This window comes from Aegilops tauschii, chromosome 2 (assembly GCF_002575655.3).
Source record: "Aegilops tauschii subsp. strangulata cultivar AL8/78 chromosome 2, Aet v6.0, whole genome shotgun sequence".
Classification (NCBI taxonomy): Eukaryota; Viridiplantae; Streptophyta; class Magnoliopsida; order Poales; family Poaceae; genus Aegilops; species Aegilops tauschii.
Window position 1 is genome coordinate 554,933,768 of NC_053036.3, and position 11,160 is coordinate 554,944,927.

Genomic DNA, 11,160 nt, shown 5'->3' on the forward strand with positions numbered 1-11,160 from the left:
CGGCAGATGGGGCCCGCCGCCTGGTGGGCCCTGCCGGCTATCTTGTACTTGGCCGACAGGCCGCGCCCGCCGCTCGCGGGTCTCGTTGGCTGATCAGCATTGTAGCGATGCTCATAATGATGCATGCTCTGTCGGGAGGGGCGTGGCTACAGTACCGCCGCCTGGCGGGCGATCACTGCAACCACTGCCCGTCTCTTCTGGTTAATAGCGCACAAACTCCAAGGAGAGGAAGGCCGCCTGGTCAGAGGCTGACCTCCCTACGAGCCGACTGGTCTAAGCTCGCCGCCTTCTGGCTCCTTGTGGACGGGTAGGGCCCGCCGCCTGCGGGCCGTACCGACAGCCCATCGTGGGAGCATGGCTCCCTCTGACAGGGGTGATGTCATGGGCTGCGTGGCAACAGTGCCACGCCGGACGGGAGATCTCCGTCTGTACAACACACTATGGCCACGCTTGGCCCCAGATTCAGGGGTGGCAAGGCGTGTTGTAGCCACGCCCTGTCTCATCGCCTTTATGTGGGTGCAAACTTTGAGGACGTATAGGGCCGCCTGCTAGGAGCCGGCCCACCTCGTGGCCGCCTGCTGGGCTTTGCCGTCTCCCTGCAGCCGGCCGCTTGGACCAGCTAGCCGCGAGGAGGTGGCGCTTGGCTCTTTGAACCTTGAGGGAGCAGCCGGCCCCGATGTCTTGAAGCGCCATGGGCGGCCGATGAGGCTACCCGTGGCCAATTACTCCGACAGTAGTCCCCGAAGCTGGTGAGGCTCCGTGGCTGGCGAAAGGAAGGAGCCTCGGCAGCTTCTTACTCTGAGTGCTTCATTTGATCTTGTTCGGTCTGTCTGCCGTCGTGACGACCGCTGGGAGCCGGATATGTCTAGGCAGGCCGTCTGGTGGTTTTTGAAATGTCTTGGCGGGAGCTCGGTTGTGCGCCAGCCTGGCGCCAGTCTTGCCGCCCGTCAACTGCACGTCACGTGTCACCAGCCGGCCAGGCCGCCTGCCAGCCCACGCGCGCGATGGGACATCGCCACAGGCCGGGGCCCACCACTACCGGGCCTCGGCTTGCGCGCGGATCCACTGTGGCCGAGGCAAACGGTTGGGATTCCGTGGCGTGATTACTCCACGCCGTTACTGCATGGTTAATGCAGGGTCGTGGGGTCGTGGGCACAGTTAATCCCACGATCCCCACCCCCCGTCCCCTCGGCTTCGCAGCCCAGGCCTATAAGTAGGGGGGAGGGGGCGGCTCTGGCTCGCGCGCCCTCCTCTCCATTCGCTCTGCTCTTCCTCTTCTCTCTTTCTGCAGCCGCCGCACTCCCGCAACACGCCGAAGTGCTGCCGCGGCCCGTCGTCACCAAGCCCGGCCCTTCCTTCGCGCCGTTGCTCCGTCGACCTTGAGCTTCCATGGCGCGAGCGCGAGCCGGCGACTGGGACGGCTCCAATGTCATTGAAGACCACATCACCTACCTCCGCAACATGCGGCGGCTGCCTGGCGAGGGCTATGTCAAGGCGCGCGTCCCGCCGGAGGAGGAGATCTCGCCGGCGCCGGAGGAAGGCGAGTGCGTCATCTTTCGCTCGCATTTCCTCCGGGGCTTCGGCCTGCCGGCTAGCGGCTTCCTCCGCTCCTTTCTCCAATTCTACCATCTCCAGCTGCACCACCTCACACCGAACACGGTGGTGCTGCTGTCGGCCTTCGCCACACTGTGCGAAGGCTTCCTCGGCATTCTCCCCACACTCGAGCCGTGGGGGGAGTTCTTCTACACCAAACTTGGTGTCTACGCCAAGGAAGAGGCGGCTCAGTGCGGCGCCTTCATCGCGGTACGGCGCCCAGGAGCCGGCAACCGCTTCCCATCCATCTGAAGGAAATATGCCCTAGAGGCAATAATAAAGTATTATTTCTTTCCTTATATCATGATAAATGTTTATTATTCATGCTAGAATTGTATTAACCGGAAACATAATACATGTGTGAATACATAGACAAACAGAGTGTCACTAGTATGCCTCTACTTGACTAGCTCGTTAATCAAAGATGGTTATGTTTCCTAGCCATAGACATGAGTTGTCATTTGATTAACGGGATCACCTCATTAGGAGAATGACGTGATTGACTTGACCCATTCCGTTAGCTTAGCACTCGATCGTTTAGTATGTTGCTATTGCTTTCTTCATGACTTATACATGTTCCTATGACTATGAGATTATGCAACTCCCATTTACCGGAGGAACACTTTGTGTGCTACCAAACGTCACAACATAACTAGGTGATTATAAAGGTGCTCTAAAGGTGTCTCCAAAGGTACTTGTTGGGTTGGCGTATTTCGAGATTAGGATTTGTCACTCCGATTGTCGGAGAGGTATCTCTGGGCCCACTCGGTAATGCACATCACTATAAGCCTTGCAAGCATTGTGACTAATGAGTTAGTTGCGGGATGATGTATTACGGAACGAGTAAAGAGACTTGCCGGTAACGAGATTGAACTAGGTATCGAGATACCGACGATCGAATCTTGGGCAAGTAACATACCGATGACAAAGGGAACAACGTATGTTGTTATGCGGTCTGACCGATAAAGATCTTCGTAGAATATGTGGGAACCAATATGAGCATCCAGGTCCCGCTATTGGTTATTGACCGGAGACGTGTCTCGGTCATGTCTACATAGTTCTCGAACCCGTAGGGTCCGCACGCTTAACGTTATGATGACAGTTTTATTGAGTTTTGATGTACCGAAGGAGTTCGGAGTCCCGGATGAGATTGGGGATATGACGAGGAGTCTCGAAATGGTCGAGACGTAAAGATCGATATATTGGACGACTATATTCGGACTTCGGAAAGGTTCCGAGTGATTCGGGTATTTTTCGGAGTACCGGAGAGTTACGGGAATTCGTATTGGGCCTTAATGGGCCATAGGGGAAAGGAGAGAAAGGCCTCAAAAGGTGGCCGCACCCCTCCCCATGGTCTGATCCGAATTGGACTAGGGAAGGGGGGCGCACCCTTCCTTCTTTCGCCTTCCCCCTTCCCTTCTCCTACTCCCACATGGAAAGGAGGAGTCCTACTCCCGGTGGGAGTAGGACTCCCCCCTATGGCGCGCCTCTCCCCTTGGCCGGCTGCCTCCCCCTTGCTCCTTTATATACGGGGGCAGGGGGCACCCCAGACACACACAAGGTGTGTCTTGTGTGTGTCTGGGGTGCCCCCTGCCCCCGTATATAAAGGAGCTTGTGTGTGTCTGGGGTGCCCCCTGCCCCCGTATATAAAGGAGCAAGGGGGAGGCAGCCGGCCAAGGGGAGAGGCGCGCACCAACTGGACCTTCAAGCCAAAGCATATGTCGCCCGCCTCCACCGTCGACGTCGCCAGGCTTAAGGAGATGACGGACTTGGAGGGCCTCCAGGCGTCCGACTTGTTGACCGCATTCGTGGTGCGCCGGATGCTCCCCCTCCAAGGCCGGCCTCACATGATCAGTCAGATGAGTGGGCACCGAGACCCATGCCGGCTGTCCACCCAGGAGATACCGGCCACGGTGGTGGCCCGCATGGTGAACGAGATCGCGAATCTCAAGCTCTCGGAGTCGGACTGGCGGTTCGGCAAGCGGCCGTACTCACGAGCGCATCCGCCTCCTATCCTAAGTTCCCGACTCTCCTTTCTTTCTTGGTCTTTTATTCTTCTGCTGATTTCTGTTTTGCCAACTGATCAGTCGGACACGTCGCAGTTCCTCACGACCGAGTCGGCAGCCGACGCTCCGGCGCGACGCCAGGAGTTCCTGCCGGACCGAGCGGTGAGCGACGCAGACGACCCTGACCTGGGGGTGGCCGCCTTGGAATACGACGCCACATGCGATGGCGATGGGGCAGGCGGTTCCGGTGGAGGAGGCAGCGTTGAGACATGGACGGACGACGACGAGGAGGAAGCCGAGCCGCGCGACCCGCCGACTGCTAACAGGGCGGGGGCGAGCTCCTCAGCGGCGCCACTCGCACCAGGCGGCGCACTGAAGCGTCGAGCCGGCGCGCAGCTGCAAGGCGGCCGGCCAAAGAAGCCCAAGGGCTCGGCCGCGGCGACCAGGCGGGAGGAGGCTGCCGCGAAGGCAGCCCGTTCCAGAAGGCCCCGAGCCAGCCGCCGACGGTGTCCGCGTAAGTGCTTGTTCTTCCTTGTGTTTTCTTTTGTCTTCTTTGCAAACTTCTTCTGAGTTTGTCTTGTCTTGCTTGAATCAGAGCCCCGCTCTCTCTTGAGCGGTCGACCTCCGCCTCCATCATCGGCGGGACGGAAGGTTCCGCCGACGCCCGCCGCATAGACCCGCGCGGACCTCCAGGACGCGACGGAGAAGAACGCGCGGGAGGCATGCAAGGAGAAGGACCGGGCGAAGAAGGCGAAGCCGGACGCGGCCAAGGCGGCGCAGGAGGAGGCGGACGCGATGACCAAGGCCTAGGCCGATGCCGCGGCCAAGGCCTGGGGGGAGGAGGTGATCAAGGCCCAGGCGGACGCGGCCGCCAAAGCACAAGAGGGAGCAGCCGCGGGCGGCCAGGCTCCACAGTTGGTCGTTCCGCTGCACTCCATGCCGCCGGCGATAGAGATCCCAACGCCGCCTGGAGGGGCCGGCAGTGACCAGCCGGTCATGGAGAGGGAGGTAGGTGACGCCGTCATCCTGAGGACAGAGGTGCCCCAGCAGACGTCGGCTGCTGAGGCTCAGGGCAGTCGGCCTTACGTGCCATCGGCGCCTCGAGTCGGCGGCGAGCTGGTGGTGGGGGCGACTCCTGTCGTCCACACTCCGACGCGCCGGCGTGTGGCGAGGGCGGCTTCAGCGCCGCATCCTCAAGAAGTTGGAGCTTCGAGCTCATCGGCCCCAGAAGCAGAGGCCACTAGTGCCGTCCCGTGGGAGTGGGCGTCCGGGGGCGGGATGGGCGTCCTGAACAAGGCTGCACAGGAAGTCCGCTCCCTGCTTCAGGCCCAAGGCGACGCCCTCCAGGACTATACGAAGAAGTTCCTGGCGTCGCGAGCCGCCGTCCGGGTATGCTCCTTATGCTCTTGCTTTCAACTTTTGCAATCTTCTGTGGGGGCGCGCCAGGGCACCCACTGGGTGTAGCCCCCGAGTTCCGGGCCGGCTGCTGAGCAGGCGGCTCGGAACTTAAAGGCAAGTTCCAAGTGCTGATCCTTTCTTCTTTTTCTGTTGATCCTGTTGTAGGATTACCACAACATTCGTGCGGCCGCCTACAACTCCCAAGTCCAGGAGCTGGCCAAGCGGACCGCCGAGTTGGTCGACAGCCAGAGTAAGCACTCCATTCCTTCTTCTTGCGGGGGCGCGCCAGCGCACCCGCGGGGTGTAGCCCCCGAGATTCGGGCCGACTACTGAGTAGTCGGGTCGGATCTTCTGGCAACTACCTTTTTTCCTTGTTGATTCTCTGACCTCTTCTCACTCTTGTCTTCTGCAGGAGCCAATGCCACCTTGCGGTAGCAAATGGGCGAAGCTCAAATCGCGCTGCATGCCAAGGAGGAGGAGCGCCTTAAGACAGAGCAAGAGTGAGACCGCCTGGCCAAGCAACTAGCTGACCAGGCGGACAAGCACCAGGCGAAGCTGCAGAAGCTCAAGGACGCGGAGGAGGCCCTTCAGGCTCAATTCGAGACTCAGCGCTCGAACTGGGTTGAGAAGGAGAAGGCCCTATCGGCCGGCTTTGGCGAGGTCGAGGACATGCTCGATGGTAAGTTGGTCTTTTCCTTCTTCTTCCTCCCGGTTTGTCGTGCAAGTCGGCCTCCAACTTCTCACTTTTTTCTCCTTCCCTTGATCAGAGTATTTCCCTGGCTACTCCGTTGCCGCTAGCCAAGCCGTCAAGGCTCATCGCGACGAGCGGAGGCTGGCTGGTGCGACAATCGCGCCCAACGCTCCTCGGATTCTTGCCGAGCAGATGCTCACCATCCAGGCTCGTCTCCAGCCGGCGCATTGGGCTCTCCGCCGTCTTTAGCGCGCTGGAGCCCAGGTGGTCTCTGCCCTCTGGCCTGGCACTCCCATTCTGCGCACCGCCAGCCGGACCTCCAACTGGTTGGAGGTGGCCATTGGTCGCTTCGAGTCGTGGAAAGGCTCCTCCGCCCGGGCAGGTGCACGGCGAGCCCTGGAATTCGTCAAGGGGTGGTACCCTGGGCTGAACTTGGACCAGTTGGCCACTCTACGTGCCGAAGCCGACAAGGAATTGGAGGAGGTGGCGCCCCGGCTCTATCACCGCGCCACGGCAATCGCTGAGTACACTGACACCAGCGTCTTCCTCCCCGAGCTGGACGAAGCGGGCGCTGAGGTGCCGCCTAACTGGTTCGGGCTGAACCCATAAGGCGGTGAGGACTCGGTGGAGGAGATCGCCTCTAGTGATGAAGGCGAGGAGGATGAGGATGAGGACGAGGACGGCGAAGACGATGCGCCGGATGGTGGAGACGGCGGCCGGCCTCATCCTGACCAAGCTTCGACCAACGGACGGCACGCCGGCGAGCCGACTGCCGCCGATGCCGACCAAGATGAGACCAACTAGACGGTTGTTCCACCACCCGGAGCGTCGACCTCCGATGACCCCTCTGATCCGGCTGCTGCTCCTTTGGCCTAGGCGGCCAAGTTATCTTTCTTTCCTGTTTTGTTATCTCTTCGAACAAATTTGTTAGACTTGCGTAGTTCCACCCGCTGGGGGTGTATTCAAACTCCGTTGAATGCTGGCCAAGGGCCTTTGCTGTAAAAATTGTCTTTTTCTGATTTCCGACTTGTCTTGCTTTTCTACTCTTTTGGCTTTTTTCCTTTGTCGCCTTCCCCTGGCTGCCGCCTTGCCAGCCTGACAGCCGCTCTGCGGTTTGTGGCTGGGTCAAGTACTTGGCCGTTTGGGGAAGGCAAGTACTTTAGCTGTTGGGTAGAGTGTAGCAAAGTAAGTTAGAAACCGGACGGCCGGCTGCTCAGCAGTCGGTCGGCGTGGTGAGGAGCCGACTTGGCCTATGAAAATGCTTTAGTCCTTAGCCATTTTTTGTGTGGGCACCGTTTCCTGCCTTTAATTCTTGCCGGACGGACAACCGCTCTGCGAGCTGCGGCTTGTGGCAAGAGAGGGCTTAGGTGACGGCACACTACTTGTCCGACTGCATGTAGCATTCACATAGTACAAGGCGGCAAACCCCCGGGCCGACTGGTCGAACCCGATGCTAGGCAGAATGATGAAATAACATACTCATTGGCATAGAACTTATCATATAGATAAAAGGGGTAGCCCCCGAGCGCTCCTCGAGGGCCCCGATGTCTTAGTGCTTAATACAAAGGGTAGCATGGTACATACTGAATCAACTGTAAAATCTTCGGAGGAGATTTGTGTTCCATGGACGCTCTGATTCCTTGCCCGAATCATATCTCTTGCGTGCTCTAGGTTTCTGCGCGTCGATGAGGTAGTAGGAGTCGTTGCCCAATGCTTTGCTAATGATGAAGGGGCCTTCCCAAGGGGCTGAGAGCTTGTGCTGGTTGGCTGTTCGCTGGATCAGCCAGAGCACAAGGTCTCCCTCTTGGAAGGATCTTGGCTTGACCTTCCGACTGTGGTAGCGGCGCAGACTTTGCTGGTAGATGGCGGACCGGCTGAGTGCCAATAGTCGGCCCTCTTCCAGCAGATCAACGCCGTCTTCTCGCGCCTCTTTCGCCTCCACCTCCGTGTACATGGTGACACGAGGTGAGTCAAACTCAATGTCAGTTGGGATGACGGCCTCGGCACCGTACACGAGGAAGAATGGAGTGAAGTCGGTTGATTTGTTCGGAGTGGTGCGGGGCTCCAAAGGACGGCCGGCAGCTCATCAATCCAGCAGCCGGCCGACCACTCCAGAGGCTCGACCAGTCGGGGCTTGATGCCGGAGAGGACGAGGCCGTTTGCTCGCTCGACTTGGCCGTTTGACTGCGGGTGGGCCACGAACGCTAAGTCCAGTCGGATGCCCTGCGTCGCGCAGAAACGGGTCAAGGCTCCTTTGGCAAAATTTGTGCCATTGTCGGTAATGATGCTGTGTGGTACTCCGTACTGGGTGGTGATGTCTGCAATGAAGGTCACAGCAGTCGGACCATTCAACTTCTTGATTGGCTTTGCTTCAATCCACTTGGTGAACTTGTCCACGGCGACGAGCAGATGGGTCATGCCGCCGCATGCTGTCTTAAATGGTCCCACCATGTCCAGCCCTCGGATGGCAAAGGGCCAGGCCAGGGGGATGGTCTTGAGTGCAGAGGCCGATAGATGCTGCTGGGAGCTGAATTTTTGGCACCCTTTGCAATGCTTGACCAACTTCTTGGCGTCCTCCAAAGCAGTTGGCCAGAAGAAACCATGGCGGAAGGCTTTGGCGATAAGATATCTGGAAGCCGCGTGGTGGCCGCACTCGCCTTGGTGGATATCTTTGAGGATTGCTTGGCCTTTCTCTGATTCTACGCAGCGCCGGAAAACTCCAGTCACACTGCGCCTGACGAGCTCTCTGTTTACTATCGTGTAGGCTCCTTCTCGGCGGTGCACCTGCCGGGCCGAGATCTCATCGGCCGGCAGCTCTCTATTCACCAGAAACTTGAGGATGGGCTCTGCCCATGACGGTGCTTGAATTTCTTCTACTGCCACTACGACCACTTGTACGAGGGCGGTTGGGTTGGGAGGTGGCGGGTTGGAATCGATTGCCGCTTGCTGTGTTGCTGAAGTCTCCGGGCCGACTGCTGCAGCCCCCAGGCCGGGTTGTGAAGTCCCCGGGCCGGGTGCAACTGCTGCAGTCCCCGAGCTGCTTGGTGAAGTCCCCGGGCCGACTGCCGCAGCCCTGGGGCCGGGTTGTGAAGTCCCCGGGCCGGGTGCGACTGCCGCAGTCCCCACGCCGCCCGCCGAAGTCCCCGGGCCGGCTGCTGCAGCCCCTGAGTCGGATCCGACGGCTTCGGGAGGAGTCGGCACGAAGATGGACTCAGATTCTGGAGAAGGCTTGATCGACAGCTTGCGGAGGTACTGAAGGGAAACGCCGGCTGGTATTGCTTGACAGGTGGAGCCTATCCGTGCCAAGGCATCTGCCTGCTCGTTGTCGTTTCGTGGCACGTGAAGGAACTCACACCCTTCAAAGTATCCGCTGAGTTGCTGGACGAGGAAACGGTAGCTCGCCATGTTTGCATCCTTGGCATCCCAGTCACCAGACGACTGCCGGACCACCAAGTCGGAGTCGCCATAGCACAGGATCCGGCGGATGCCGATCTCTTTGCCCAGCCGGAGGCCGTGTATCAGTGCTTCATACTCGGCTACATTGTTGGAGGCAACGAAGTGGATTTGCAACATGTATTTGAGCTTGTCTCCTTTGGGAGAAGTGAGAACAACACCGGCTCCCAAGCCGGTGCGCATCTTCGAACCATCAAAATGCATCCGCCAATGAATGGAGTCCGGAGCTGGCGGCAGGTACTGGGTCCCGGCCCAGTCAAGAAGGAAGTCGGCCAGTGCTTGGGACTTGATGGCGGTGCGTGGCTAGTAGAAGATGGTGTAGGGGGCCAACTCGATGGCCCATTTGGCCACTCGGCCAGATGCATCTCTGCTGCCAATGATCTCGGCAAGTGGGGTAGTGCAGACAACCGTGATTGGGTGCTCTTGAAAGTATGGCTTCAGCTTCTTGGCGGAAAAGTGCACGCCGTAACACATCTTCTGGTAGTGAGGGTAGTTCTGCTTCAAGGCTGCCAACACCTCGCTTAAATAGTATACGAGCCTCTGGACCGGCTGTGCTCTGCCGTCCTCTAGGCGCTCTACCACCATGACAGTGCTGACCACCCGGCTGGTGGCGGCGATGTAAAGGTACATGGGCTCTTTAGCAGCCGGAGTCGCCAGGACAGGCGGCGTGGTCAACATCTTCTTCAACTGGGGAAAAGCTTCATCCGCCTTGTCATTCCACTCGAAATGAGTGGTCTTCTTCATGAGCTGGTACAGGGGAAGAGCCTTCCCGCCTAGCCGACTGATGAAGCGGCTGATGGATGCCAAACAGCCGGTGAACTTCTGGACATCTCTCAGTCGGGTAGGCTTCTCCATCCTCTCGATGGCCTTGATCTTCATGGGGTTGCACTCAATGTCGCGTTCTGAGACCAGGAAGCCAAGGAGCTGGCCGACTGGTACTCTGAACACGCATTTCTCTAGGTTGAGCTTGATCTGAAACTGGCGCAAGTTTTCAAAAGTTTCCTTGAGATCTTCTAAGAGGGTACCACACTTCTCCGTCTTCACCACAATATCGTCTACATAGACATGGGCATTTCTGCTGAGTTGCTTGAGGAGGCACTTCTGCATGCAACGCTGAAATGTGGCACCGGCATTTCTCAAGCCGAATGTCATGGTCAGGTAGCAGAAGGCACCGAATGGCGTGATGAAGGCGGTCTGCCGGGTTCAACTTGATCTGGTGGTAACCTGAGTAGGTATCCGAGAAGCTCAACAGCTCGCATCCGTCTGTGGAGTCTATCACTTGGTCAATCCGGGGTAACGCAAACGGATCCTTGGGGCAGGCTTTGTTGAGACTAGTGTAATCAATGCACATGTGCCACTTGTTGTTCTTCTTCAGTACAAGGACTGGGTTGGCAAGCCATTCTGGGAAGAAAACTTCCATGATAAAGCCGGCTGCCAACAGGCGGGCGATCTCTTCACCAACAATTCTTCTCTTATCCTCCGACAGTCGGCAGAGGGGCTGTCTGACTGGTTTGGCGTCTGCTCTAGCATGTAGCTTGTGCTCGGCGAAATCCGTTGGAACACCCGGCATGTCTTTGGGAGACCATGCAAAGATGTCCCGATTCTCACGGAGGAAATCGATGAGCTCGCTTTCCTATTTGCTGTCAAGGTTGGCACCTATGACAGCGTGCCTCTCCGGGTGCTAAGGGTCCAAGGGAATCTTCTTTGTTTCTTTGGCCGGCTTGAAGGAACCCTCAGTATCTGACTCTTTGGGCGCTAGTGACAGGTCCGGCTGCTTGCCGGCCATGGCCACCACCTGGTCGAGGAGCTTCTTCTCAGACGCAATCACGAGGGACTCGGCCAGCCGGCTGCTGGCAGCAGCACACGCGTACGACTTCTCATAGTCCCCATTGATCGTGATAATGCCCTTGGTCCCTGGCATCTTCATCTTGAGGTAGGCGTAATGAGGCACCGCCATAAACTTGGCTAGGGCAGGCCGGCCTAGGAGCACATGGTAAGGACTCTTCAAGTCAACTACCT